Consider the following 12500-nt stretch of genomic DNA (forward strand, 5'->3'; position numbering starts at 1 on the left):
CGCTTCAGGCCGATAACCCTTACATAAAGTGTGACCTATTTGTGTGTTATTATACATGTAACAGCGATATTCGCCGTTCATGAACAATTCTCTTAAGATTTAAATTTTGCCAGCCACAGAACAAAAGAAACTTTGTTTCGACAGCCAATAGATATCTGGTTGTCACAATAGGTGACGTAGGTAGCCTTTGCGGAACAACATAATCCGTAAAAGAGTGGAACAATATAGTCTATTTGTGTCATACCCTCCCTTCTCACACATTTCCTCATTTGCTTATTATGCAGATCCCGGCAAAATCCACTTCATCAGCCGGCTGTGGAACTGGTTCACTTTTCATACTACATGTACTAAAAGGAAGTTGAAAGAGTTGGGCAAAAATGTCAAGTTCACCATTGCATATATTTATTAGTAAAATTTAGCCAATTTAAGGTTCCATATCTCTACGGATTTGAACAGACCCATCCAACACTTTTCAAGTACACTTTACTCGGTATTGCAAATCCATTTACGAAGGTTGTTCAAATATTCCTGTTTTATGTCTCCGAAACTTTTGGAATGAGGAATATCAGTCTTAACAGAAGCAACAGATCAGCTCAACTATGCTCTTTAAACATCATAACGGTAGCCTCCGTAGCAAGCGCTGAAAGGGGAGGGAGAACTGTTGCTACAAGGGATGTATGGAGAGTGCCTTTCCGTGCCATATTAGTTTAGTGGTCTTCTTTGCACCCGTGGGAAAAAAATACGAATCAACAGACCTATTAGCGACTAAGATCTACGAAGGCGGTCGTCAACAAGAAGGCCACAAAACAACAATATCATTGGTTAAAACAGGAAAACTGATCATCGTGCTGCAACACATGCAGCACGCATTTAGCTTCAGCATTTATTTGTTGCGGTATTCTGCACATCAATAAATTTGGAGTTTTGACGTCAACGTAAGCATGCAATTGTGAATTTCTCATCAGTTCTGTGCTTTTACTCCTAAACCGCTCGTACAAATTCATTTTTAGGATTTTGCGACATAAACGAGATAAAATAATCACAAAAAACTTACGATAGTGCAAATTAAGTGATATTTTCAGGTGAAGTTCACGTTAGGTCATGGCCAACAATAATTATTGTGTCAAACAGTAAATTTAGCAAGGATGTCATAAAGGGCCATAACCAGTAACACCTGTTATTGCTGAGTATGCTTGATTTTCCCTTGATATTACAAGTGAAATGGTTTGTTGTTGATATAACTTATCCACAAAGTAACAAGCTTTCTAAGATTGTGGAGAACAAGGCTACAGGTGACACAAAACGTAAGGAAAGCCCTGTTTAGTATCGGCTTGAGAATAAGTATTAATTTTTGCAATAACAATTGTGGCTGCATTGGCATCAGTGAACACTGAAGAACAGCAAACTGTGAAGAAATTATTTGAGGAATCATTGTTAAGCTTCAAAATGTCTAAAAAACTTCCAAGTTCTATAACATATGCCCTGAGGCTGACGTTGGGGAAACCTGCTGCATGATTGGCTAAATTTATTTATTGATCTATTTCTTTCTTTCTTTATTTAAGTGTTGACTATTTACTGCCAAATTGTTTGATGCTTCATCTGTCTTTGAATCTACTCAGTAGGACTGCAGATCAGCCTCTGGGTTATGCCCAATCAATAAAGTCAGTTTCTCTTAAGTTCCAAAGACCTTTGATAGTACAATGTAGGTGATGGGCTGTACTCTCAAACTGTTTTCAATCCTGGGTCTCACAGTACAATAGTTATTTCTATTTTAGTGTTAGCAAAACAACTACCAATTTAGGGAGTGCCATTCTCTCTAAGTAAATTTCATGTTACATAAAACCCAGTCACATTTTAGGTGAAGACCAATGTCAAATGTACTGAATAAAATGTTATACCACTTTATTCAACATGCACTTAACTGTCTCAAGTGACTAAGACTCAAATAAGTAGCACTCCTTTATTGTACAGTTTAGTTGGCTCTGCCAGTGGCTACTGAAAGACTGCAGACTTTTTGTATTTTAAGCTATCAAGCTAAACCACTGTTTTACAAGTCATGATTTTGAGCACAGGTCGCTGTGGTAGAAACAAACACTTTGCTCTCGCTTTGTTAATAGTAGTCTGAGTAACACCTCAGTGTACACGAGAAAGTTATGGGTAAATTAAAAGTGCCCGTAACCCCAAAATATTTTTTCGCTAAAATGAATCTTTGCACCTGTTTGAAACGCATTGCGGCCATTTTTTCTTTTTTCTAACAAATCCTACCATTTTATAGGCTTCGAAAGTTGCGAAAATCCAAGCATCTTTTGTTCATTTGTGAGAGAGGAATAAATGATTATCATCAAAGATTATGAGCATTAATTTAGTACTGTGGTAAGCCAAAGATGACCAAAACACCTACTTGGAGGAAAAAGTGAAGTTGTTTTCCGTTTGTGAATCCTCTCTTCATAGAGCTTCACTGCTGCATCTTTGCTCAGTCGGTCACCAAACTGTGTGTTGAGAGGCTGAGGTGCCTTAGATGAATACCTGTCAAAGACTTCTTTCAGTTCAGATTTGGACAATGAGAAGAGCAGTTTCTTCAAAGAGTCAACACAGCCTGCATAAAATCAAAGAGAAATAAACATTATTGCAATTGAAATGGTAGTTAACACATAAATATCACAGAATTAAAATGTAAATTCTGAAAGATTGTCAATCTGCAGTAAGATGCCTAACAAGGTATTGCTAAAGTTTATACAAAAAGGTGTACTCTGAAGGTATGTCATCATGTTTTCAACTTTACCATGTACATGTTTACAAGTATATGCTTACATGCAATACCACAGTTTTAAAAAATTCAAAGATCAATGGATTAATAATAATCTTGGTTTGGTTTGAGCTGGAAAAATAAAACAATTTGTGAGCTGTTAAATGTTTGACTGTTCATAAATGTTTGGGGTAAGGGTTGCAAACCAATGGCGAGTAATCTTTGGATCAGCTGCTACATCACCCCATAAATATTCCAACATTCAGTGTTACATCTGCATACAACTACAGAAAAGAAGAATGATCAATAAACCATCATAAAATTTGTCATCCTACAGTGTATAAGCTTGATACAGTCACATTCCTTCAGGTAAAGGCAAAAAAAAAAAAATAACTGCATCGATATGATAAGCTCAACTGTGTTTCAAATACACAGATAGCTTCTATGTTGGCTTACATAATTGGCTTGATTTCCTCACCTACAGGTAAGCTTCATATGCATTTGGCGATAAAAGAGCGTTGCAGAAACAACTACACATGACATTATATTACGGTATAATACCTATAGAATAAAGGGCATTTTTCTCATTACAGTAAAGCAAACCTACACACAAGAGACGGAAATACGATGTAGTCTTTACACTGGGTGCGATTGGATGTTTATGCAAGAAATAAGCAAAAAGCAACATGTAAGCTTATCTTAATTACCTGTCTTTTACTGCGTTCACTGAGCGCTCCTGGTACTGCAGGAACAATGGTTATTGGTATCTAGCGTTGGAACTGCTCCCCGTATTAAAATAGCTCGAATTTGGGTTCCTTCCTCCATACCACTGAGAACTGATAATTTCCACGAGTAACAACTTTCTTCAAAATGAACAGAACATAGTGACGCATACTTCGATTGTGGCTCAAAATCATGTCGATGTCTTCGGACAAACTTCACCTATTTGTACACAAAAATTTGGTTTATCAACGGAGATGATAATGTAAATTGACCACCGTACAGAGATTCGAGCGTTAGCCCTTCGTCAGAGCGAATCGAGGGATTATGGGTTACGTGTAGTTTTTATAGTAGAGTAGGAGCTACGCTATTGGTGGTAACATGGCAACGTGAAAAGTGGGAATATATTAGTTAAATGAAAAGCGTTCGTTAATACCGTGAGGATTAAGGGTGCCGATTTGAAAGATGAATTTTTGTTCCAGATTCTTGCGGCTTTCCGTCGTACCTAGATGTAGGGAAAGGCCGCAGATAGCCATGTGTTTTTTGGAATGGTTAGGCAGATTAAAATGGCGAGCGACTGGCTTAGATGCATCCTTGTCATTCTTCTCAACATCGCGAAGGTGTTCGCGGAATCGGTCACCTAGTCGTCTACCTGTCTCACCAATGTATAATTTATTGCATAACGTACAGGTTATGCAATAAATGACATTTGCGGAGGTACATGTGAAACGATCGGTGATCTTAACAGATCGCTTAGGTCCCGATATCTTGCTAGTGTTAACAATGAAAAGACAAGTTTTGCATCGTGAGCGCGCGCATTTGAAAGTGCCGGGTTGCTCGTTGGTTTTTAGCGCGCTTCTAACTAAAAAGTTGCCTACGTTTTTGTCGCGTTTAAATGAAATAACTGGAGGTTGCGAAAAGATTCTACCAGTCTCGGGATCATTTTGGAGTAATTTAAAATTACCAAGAATGATGCTTTTGACTGCGTGATTATGAGGATGGAAAGTGAGGGTGAATGGAATTCTGTCATTCTTATCTTTCTGTGACGTTTGTAGTGACGACTGTTGATCAAATTGTTGGGCGCGATGATGGCCCGCTTGACCACAGAGACAGGATAGCCACGTTTTTCGAAGAACTGGCACATCTCCTCTGATTTGCTGGAAAAATCGGAGTCATCACTACATAGACGTCGAAGTCAAAAGCATCATTCTTAGTAATTTTAAATTACTCCAAAATGATCCCGAGACTGGTAGAATCTTTTCGCAACCTCCACTTATTTCATTCAAACGCGACAAAAACGTAGGCAACTTTTTAGTTAGAAGCGCGCTCAAAACCAACGAGCAACCCGGCACTTTCAAATGCGCGCGCTCACGATGCAAAACTTGTCTTTTCATTGTTAACACTAGCAAGATATCGGGACCTAAGCGATCTGTTAAGATCACCGATCGTTTCACATGTACCTCCGCAAATGTCATTTATTGCATAACCTGTACGTTATGCAATAAATATTATACATTGGTGAGACAGGTAGACGACTAGGTGACCGATTCCTCGAACACCTTCGCGATGTTGAGAAGAATGACAAGGATGCATCTAAGCCAGTCGCTCGCCATTTTAATCTGCCTAACCACTCCAAAAAACACATGGCTATCTGCGGCCTTTCCCTACATCTAGGTACGACGGAAAGCCGCAAGAATCTGGAACAAAAATTCATCTTTCAAATCGGCACCCTTAATCCTCACGGTATTAACGAACGCTTTTCATGTAACTAATATATTCCCACTTTTCACGTTGCCATGTTACCACCAATAGCGTAGCTCCTACTCTACTATAAAAACTACACGTAACCCATAATCCCTCGATTCGCTCTGACGAAGGGCTAACGCTCGAAACGTCAGCTTTTAGAATCTCTGTACGGTGGTCAATTTACATTATCAACTCCGTTGATAAACCAAATTTTTGTGTACTACTTCCCCACCGACGCAGCACCACAGTTTCTTTAGAAACTACCCCTTCATTCACCTATTTGTCCCTCGCAGCTGGATCGGCAGGAAACTGATGCATTCGTATGCCAGGAGTGTTGCTCGAATTCGTAAAACTTTGATTGTTAGGGCCGCCAGCGACGCAATATCTCCCTCCTCTACGTACTCTCTCACTCGACGCCATACTGCAATCTCGTAGTCTTGTCCGCACCAGTGCGTCAGCAGGCCACGTGACCGGACATTTTGGCCGCGCGATTAATTAAGAGCAAAATCGCACAACTTTCGGGCGTTATAAAATCGCCAATTTTTTTCAAACATGATTCAAACTTCGGAAAAGTGTCTTCAGAATGTTGAACTTTCAAAATATTAAAGAACTGATTTCGCTTCATATGCACTTTAAAGTCCTCATTAGAACTTTCAACAAGGCATTGCGGTTCGCTGCTTATCGAGGTAAGCGTATGAGCAATATTTCCAATTAATTGTGAAACTCAAGAGGTACTTCCGTCTATTAAATCTCTTGAACAAAAGGTAATAAATCGACAATGTTATATGTTCCTGTTTACTCACAGTGCTTCTACCTTGCTCCAGTGATGGAATGATGTTCCTTCCGGTGCGTCATATCCGGCTTTCACCCAAATGAGACTATTTCAACCACTTGTTAGTTTTTTTCGTGACCAAAACGTTTTTTCCACGGTCACATCACTGTCGTTGTCTTTGATGTAATCGTGTTCCATTTCAGCAGGATCCCAACTGAAAGCTGAGGATATTATTCACCGCTGTAACAAATCATCAGTGACAGGTAAGTCATTTTCCTCTCTCGTCCCGATCTTTCCTGGCTAGGTTCAGAACAACGGAAAACAGAGCAAACAAGCGGAAACTGTTCAATCTAAGCTCGCTCTGCACTTATTTGTAAGATTTTGTGAATTCTATGACTTCAAAGAAGATAGACTTGGAATTGTCTGTTAGATACCATCCGTGGAGGATAGTCGTTGGGTAAGTTAAATTGCATCCAGGCTTGAGTATAACTTGATGCACTATCTACACTGTTCACGGCATCATTAAATTAAAGAGCTGAGATGAATTCGAAGGCCCCGGGGGAGGATGGGGAGGGGAGGGGGGGGGGGGGGGGGAGACTCCCATATGGAACAGACCGGGATGCTCGTCGGAAAGTTTGAATTTAACCCCTAAAGGAGATCCCCCCCCCCCCCGGGAATGAGGACCCCGACCAATCGCCTCTTTGGTAAAATTAACTATCAACTGTGTCATTCACTGCCTCATGCTATTTCGTGTTTTTAAGTCGATACAGTTGCGACGGAATGAACGTTTCTCAAGTCAAACACCTCATAAAATCCGGTCATGCATACAAACGACTCTAATTTTGCCTAAGGCATGTTTAGTACATGAAGAATGAGGTAGACACATGCAATTGTATTTGTTACTGAAAGTGTAAACGCGAAGGTCTCTTATATGGGTTATTTCTCCAGCATCGAAACGTCCGGGCGAAACGTCCTTATTCATTTTGTGTGGAACCGGACGTATTTCCTTCCGTGGTTTCTCAGTGTTCGCAGGCTACCTTCATGTCGTCGTCTGTAAATCAGTGTAAATAGACCTGTCAAAAATCTCTTTTGATTAATCGAACAAGCTTTGCATGGTTTTAAGTTTTTCGATGATATTTTTTGTAAGGTCTTTAAGCTAACTCTTGCTCGCTTAAATTCCTACTTCAGTCTTGGGTAAACTTTTCGTATTTCACGCTTTTGATTTTGAATCAACATGTCTCAGTGTAATATTACAAGTTGCAAACTGATTAAAGAATTTCATCACATTCTCAGGACTACTGACAACAACCCTCGCCAAGTCGCTCGTTGAAAATGGGGTGATATTGCAACGGCTCCCCCTTCCCTCCACACTCATTTTGACCGCAAAAACAAAATTTTCTCTATACGCTTTTCATATGACTCGTACGGTGACATGTGTACGTATAAAATTGCAATGTATTGGTATCAGACCGGCTTCAATCGAATCGGCGTAAAAACTATGGCAACTATGAGCGTAGTACGAGAAATCCCGCACTCACTTTCACGTGTCACGGAGTTCTTTGATCAAGCTCGTAAATGGCTGCGTCTCGTGAAAGTTTGCTAAATTCGCCATATGATTTTCATTTGAAGTGTCAGTTATGCGACAAATAACTGACAACGAAACACTCTTCCGCTACAGTAGTTCTTTTCACTTGTCTCAACATATTTTGTGGCTTTACGACCTTTTTCCTGAAAACTCCGAGCTTTTATTGATTAGCCTTGAAAGAAGGGAAACTGACCATAGTTTGGTCCACAACCGAAGTAAATTTAATGCGGGATGGATGTCACAAACTATTCCGCATAGCAGTATATATTCCGCAAAAAACTTTCCGGCCAATGCGGTAGTTTTGTGACGTCAATCCGTTATTGAAAGCAAAGCCTCTTTTCTACCAACGTGGATAAAATTACAGCTGGTTTTTATACAGTACAACATACGATCCTTTATTTAACGAGGGTAACACATTAACAGTAACCTCAAGCAGTTTTCCAACTAGTCAGGACAAAACATAAAACAGAGATTTGCAAGGTGAGTAATTCATTCAGTTATAAATTTAACTCAGTCGGTTGTGGACCAAACTATGTCCAGTTTCACTTCTTTCAAAGCCAATCAATAAAGCCGAAAGACGTGAGACGTTCATAAAGCAACACAATATGTCAGGGTCGAGTACAGGTACTGTGAAGCTATGGACACCTTTACAAGGTCATGGGACTTCGACAACAACTGGGTTTGTCCGCCACCTCACCTTGTTCCTCGGACTCTGAGGCACATGCGATCGTGCTGCGCGCAAGGCACTTTGATCGTTCCGCTTTGGCGTTCTGCTCCATTTTGGCCTCTACTTACATCGAACGGTTCTCATCTGGCTCATTTTGTTGAAGATTGGGTGGACCTGCCCCCCTTGAAGACGACTTTTTGCACGGGTCGCCACAGCTCTGATGTTTTTGGCAGAGAGAATCTTAATTTTAGGGCTTTGGCTGTTCGTATTAATTTCAGATCTGTGCGGTTTTTTATTACTGGTTTTTGCACTAGAGATCAAGGTTGTTGCTCTCAGTGTTCATCGGCTTAGTTGGGTAAGTGTTTTATTTATTTATTTATTTTGGGGGGGGGTACCTTTATAGTTTTCTTTTGTTTTTGTTTTTTCAGTGAGTTGATGGCATCGAATGGTCTGAGGTCAGTGGGAGGCCTTCAGGTAGCCAGTGGGTGGCTGATGCAGACTCCTTTAGGATTATTTGTTTTAGCCAGTGGGTGGCTTGCACGTAGCCAGTGGGTGGCTTACGTCAATTCTATTGGCTTTATTTGTTATAGCCAGTGGGTGGTTTACACAGATTCTATTGGCGTTATTTGTTCTTTGCTATAGCCAGTGGGTGGCTTACGTGATTTTATTGGCGTTATTTGTTATAGCCAGTGGGTGGCCTGTTCAGATCCGTTGTTATTATGTGTCCTAGCCAGTGGGTGGCTCGCTTAGTTCCTTTTAGTTTCATTTAGTTTTATTAGTTTTACTTGTTCTGCCAGTGGGTGGCCTAAGTGTAGCCAGTGGGTGGTATGCGCAGTTTTTTTTGTTGTTGTTGTTGTTGTTGTTGTTGTTCTCATTTTTCCCGTTCTCGACCGCTCGTTGGGCAGCGCTTGGCTTGAAGCGAGCCGCACCCTAGGTTTGTGTGTTTTCTTGTTGGGACAAACTGAGATTTAGAGGAGAGCTCTACTTGTCGGATCGTCCAAAAATTTTTCTATTCACCAAATAGAACAAATCGGTCGAATAGAACTTCTGTTTTTTCCGATAGAATCCAGTTGACAGTATTGGACATGGATGGATGCCCGCTCGCTGAATTCTGATTGGTCAATTTAAATTTCAGTAGCTCTCGCGGTATGCAAGGATTGTACGCATGTTTTGACCGGTTCTCACTTGTGATCCGTTGGAGGACCGGCACGTAGATGATGTCCTGTATTTTGTTTCATTATGGTATAGAACAAAGACAATCCATTTTACCAGGAGTCCATCACCCAAGAGTACGAATTGGCCAAGTCCCCATCAGCGTCAGAAAAGTGTCTATTTTTAAACCTAGTTTCACGCGAAATTTTACTCCATTCAAACCCCTTGGGAATACAACATTTTCTTCAGGTATTTCCATATTATTAAATGTGAATGCTACATTATAATGCAAATACAATACACAAAGAATTAGTAATTTTCACATAACTCGCAATGCATTTCGTTTTCCCCACAAAATTTTGCATATTAAACTATTGTCAACTATTCCCAACTGCATTTGACAACAATATATAGTTTATGCAAAATTGTGGGGAAAACAAAATACATTGCGGGTTATAAGAAAGTCGCTCATCTTAATTAAGGGCCGATTACATAAGCCGGGCAGCCCGGTTAGCCGGGATAAGTTTTAGCCCGGTATTACATGAGGTGAGCCAGCCCGGCTAAGGCTAAATTTAGAATTTGTCGCGTGAAAAAAAAAAAAGATAACAACGTGAAGAAGTGGAGAGACGTTTGTCTTGCTAAATTGTTATTAAAATTTATCACTCTTCAATTTAAAGAAGCCTTAAGGTTTTACTATCTTATACATCCTTAATTGAAACACAAGAAAACGACCGTTCCGTGGTCCATTTTGCTCTAAAGTGTAGTAAAGTGATTATAAATCGCTGGCCCGGCTAACCGGGCTGTCCCGGTGAACGCGATCACATGGAAAAATCTCAGCCCGCTTAGCCGGGATCTCGGCTTACCGGGCTGAGATTTTTCCATGTAATCGCAAACTTGATTTTTGGTTTATTTCTCAGACGTGCCGGGATCTCAGCCAAACGAGCCAGCCCGGCTCATGTAATCGGCCCCTAAGCCTGCGAGCAGAGACTCTTCGATATTCTTAGAAATCGGGAAGAGGAAGGGACCTCTTCCAACCGCTTCGAATTTCTTTGTCGAGCTTGCGTTAAAAATTCAAAAGTACTCGGGTGTCAGTCACGTGTGACCAGCAACCGCAAAACCACAAAACTGAAACAAACATTCGGGATATATTGGAAAAATTCTGGCAAACACACGACAACCAAGGAATCATTGCTTGGAAACACAAGATAGTTCGTACTTTTAAAGTGCCATTTCATTTTCTACTGAAAAATTCAAAAGTTTCTGGCAGACTAAATACAAAGTAAATACTCATTTGAATTTAGACAGTTAAAGAATTTTAGCCCCGGTAGATTGAAATTGGGTTAGCCGATTTGGTCTATTGTTTAGACACTTTTCTGACGTTGATGGGGACAAACCTGATCCCAGATTCTTACTCTTGGGTAATGATTGACTCTTGATTTTACCGAGAAGACGTAATAATGTGATCAAAACATCAGTGATATTCAAATTTAATTAATTTGAATATTGTAATCATCCAACCTTAGCCCGATGGTGACCTCATTTGAAATATCGATTATTCATTGGTTTATCAGTTTTGACGTGCGCTGAAGACTTATGTGGTGTTTACATGCGAAAGTTGCAGCCTTTTTCGCTTCCTTCACTCACGGTTGTTTCCGTTGTGCTTTCAATTTCGTCGAATTCTTGGTCACAACCGTTTGTTAATGGCGTCAATGGACGGCAAAATCATGCAGATGCAGGGAGTACAGATACCTTCAAATAGAAGCGTGCTGCGTATTTTATCTGTGTAAAAGCTAGGCTTTTGCAGCATCCAGATTATGGGTAAGATCTCCTGGATATACCCACCACGATTAAATTGAAGAGTGATAAATTTTAATAACAATTTAGCAAGACAAACGTCTCTCCACTTCTTCACGTTGTTATCTTTTTTTTTTCACGCGACAAATTCTAAATTTAGCCTTAGCCGGGCTGGCTCACCTCATGTAATACCGGGCTAAAACTTATCCCGGCTAACCGGGCTGCCCGGCTTATGTAATCGGCCCTTAATTAAGATGAGCGACTTTCTTATAACCCGCAATGTATTTTGTTTTCCCCACAATTTTGCATAAACTATATATTGTTTTCAAATGCAGTTGGGAATAGTTGACAATAGTTTAATATGCAAAATTTTGTGGGGAAAACGAAATGCATTGCGAGTTATGTGAAAATTACTAATTCTTTGTGTATTGTATTTGCATTATAATGTAGCATTCACATTTAATAATATGGAAATACCTGAAGAAAATGTTGTATTCCCAAGGGGTTTGAATGGAGTAAAATTTCGCGTGAAACTAGGTTTAAAAATAGACACTTTTCTGACGCTGATGGGGACTTGGCCAATTCGTACTCTTGGGTGATGGACTCCTGGTAAAATGGATTGTCTTTGTTCTATACCATAATGAAACAAAATACAGGACATCATCTACGTGCCGGTCCTCCAACGGATCACAAGTGAGAACCGGTCAAAACATGCGTACAATCCTTGCATACCGCGAGAGCTACTGAAATTTAAATTGACCAATCAGAATTCAGCGAGCGGGCATCCATCCATGTCCAATACTGTCAACTGGATTCTATCGGAAAAAACAGAAGTTCTATTCGACCGATTTGTTCTATTTGGTGAATAGAAAAATTTTTGGACGATCCGACAAGTAGAGCTCTCCTCTAAATCTCAGTTTGTCCCAACAAGAAAACACACAAACCTAGGGTGCGGCTCGCTTCAAGCCAAGCGCTGCCCAACGAGCGGTCGAGAACGGGAAAAATAAGGACAACAACAACAACAACAACAACAACAAAAAACTGCGTATACCACCCACTGGCTACACTTAGGCCACCCACTGGCAGAACAAGTAAAACTAATAAAACTAAATGAAACTAAAAGGAACTAAGCGAGCCACCCACTGGCTAGGACACATAATAACAACGGATCTGAACAGGCCACCCACTGGCTATAACAAATAACGCCAATAAAATCACGTAAGCCACCCACTGGCTATAGCAAAGAACAAATAACGCCAATAGAACCTGTGTAAACCACCCACTGGCTATAACAAATAAAGCCAATAGAATTGACGTA

General features: G+C 40.3%; 1 protein-coding gene and 1 long non-coding RNA gene across 7 annotated transcripts in view; one reads left to right on the forward strand and one right to left on the reverse strand.

Annotated features, from left to right (window-relative positions):
• LOC138027264 (uncharacterized) overlaps positions 1-6137 on the reverse strand; it is a 25429-nt gene extending 19292 nt beyond the window's left edge. For 4 of the 6 annotated variants that reach the window (XR_011127434.1, XR_011127433.1, XR_011127432.1 and 1 more), the window contains exons 1-3: positions 5489-5620; positions 3454-3609; positions 2402-2596 (exon numbers count right to left, since the gene is read on the reverse strand). This is a non-coding gene — a long non-coding RNA (uncharacterized lncRNA). Of the gene's footprint in view, positions 1-2401; positions 2597-3453; positions 3610-5488; positions 5621-6015 lie in introns of those variants that run through there. The other 2 variants (XR_011127436.1, XR_011127435.1) reach the window with 2 other exon arrangements.
• LOC138027260 (uncharacterized) overlaps positions 6110-12500 on the forward strand; it is a 43643-nt gene continuing 37252 nt past the window's right edge. The window contains exon 1 of the mRNA XM_068874813.1: positions 6110-6247. The gene's annotated coding sequence lies outside the window, so the exon portion shown is untranslated. The remainder of the gene's footprint in view (positions 6248-12500) is intronic.

This window comes from Montipora capricornis, chromosome 12, assembly GCF_036669925.1.
Source record: "Montipora capricornis isolate CH-2021 chromosome 12, ASM3666992v2, whole genome shotgun sequence".
Classification (NCBI taxonomy): Eukaryota; Metazoa; Cnidaria; class Anthozoa; order Scleractinia; family Acroporidae; genus Montipora; species Montipora capricornis.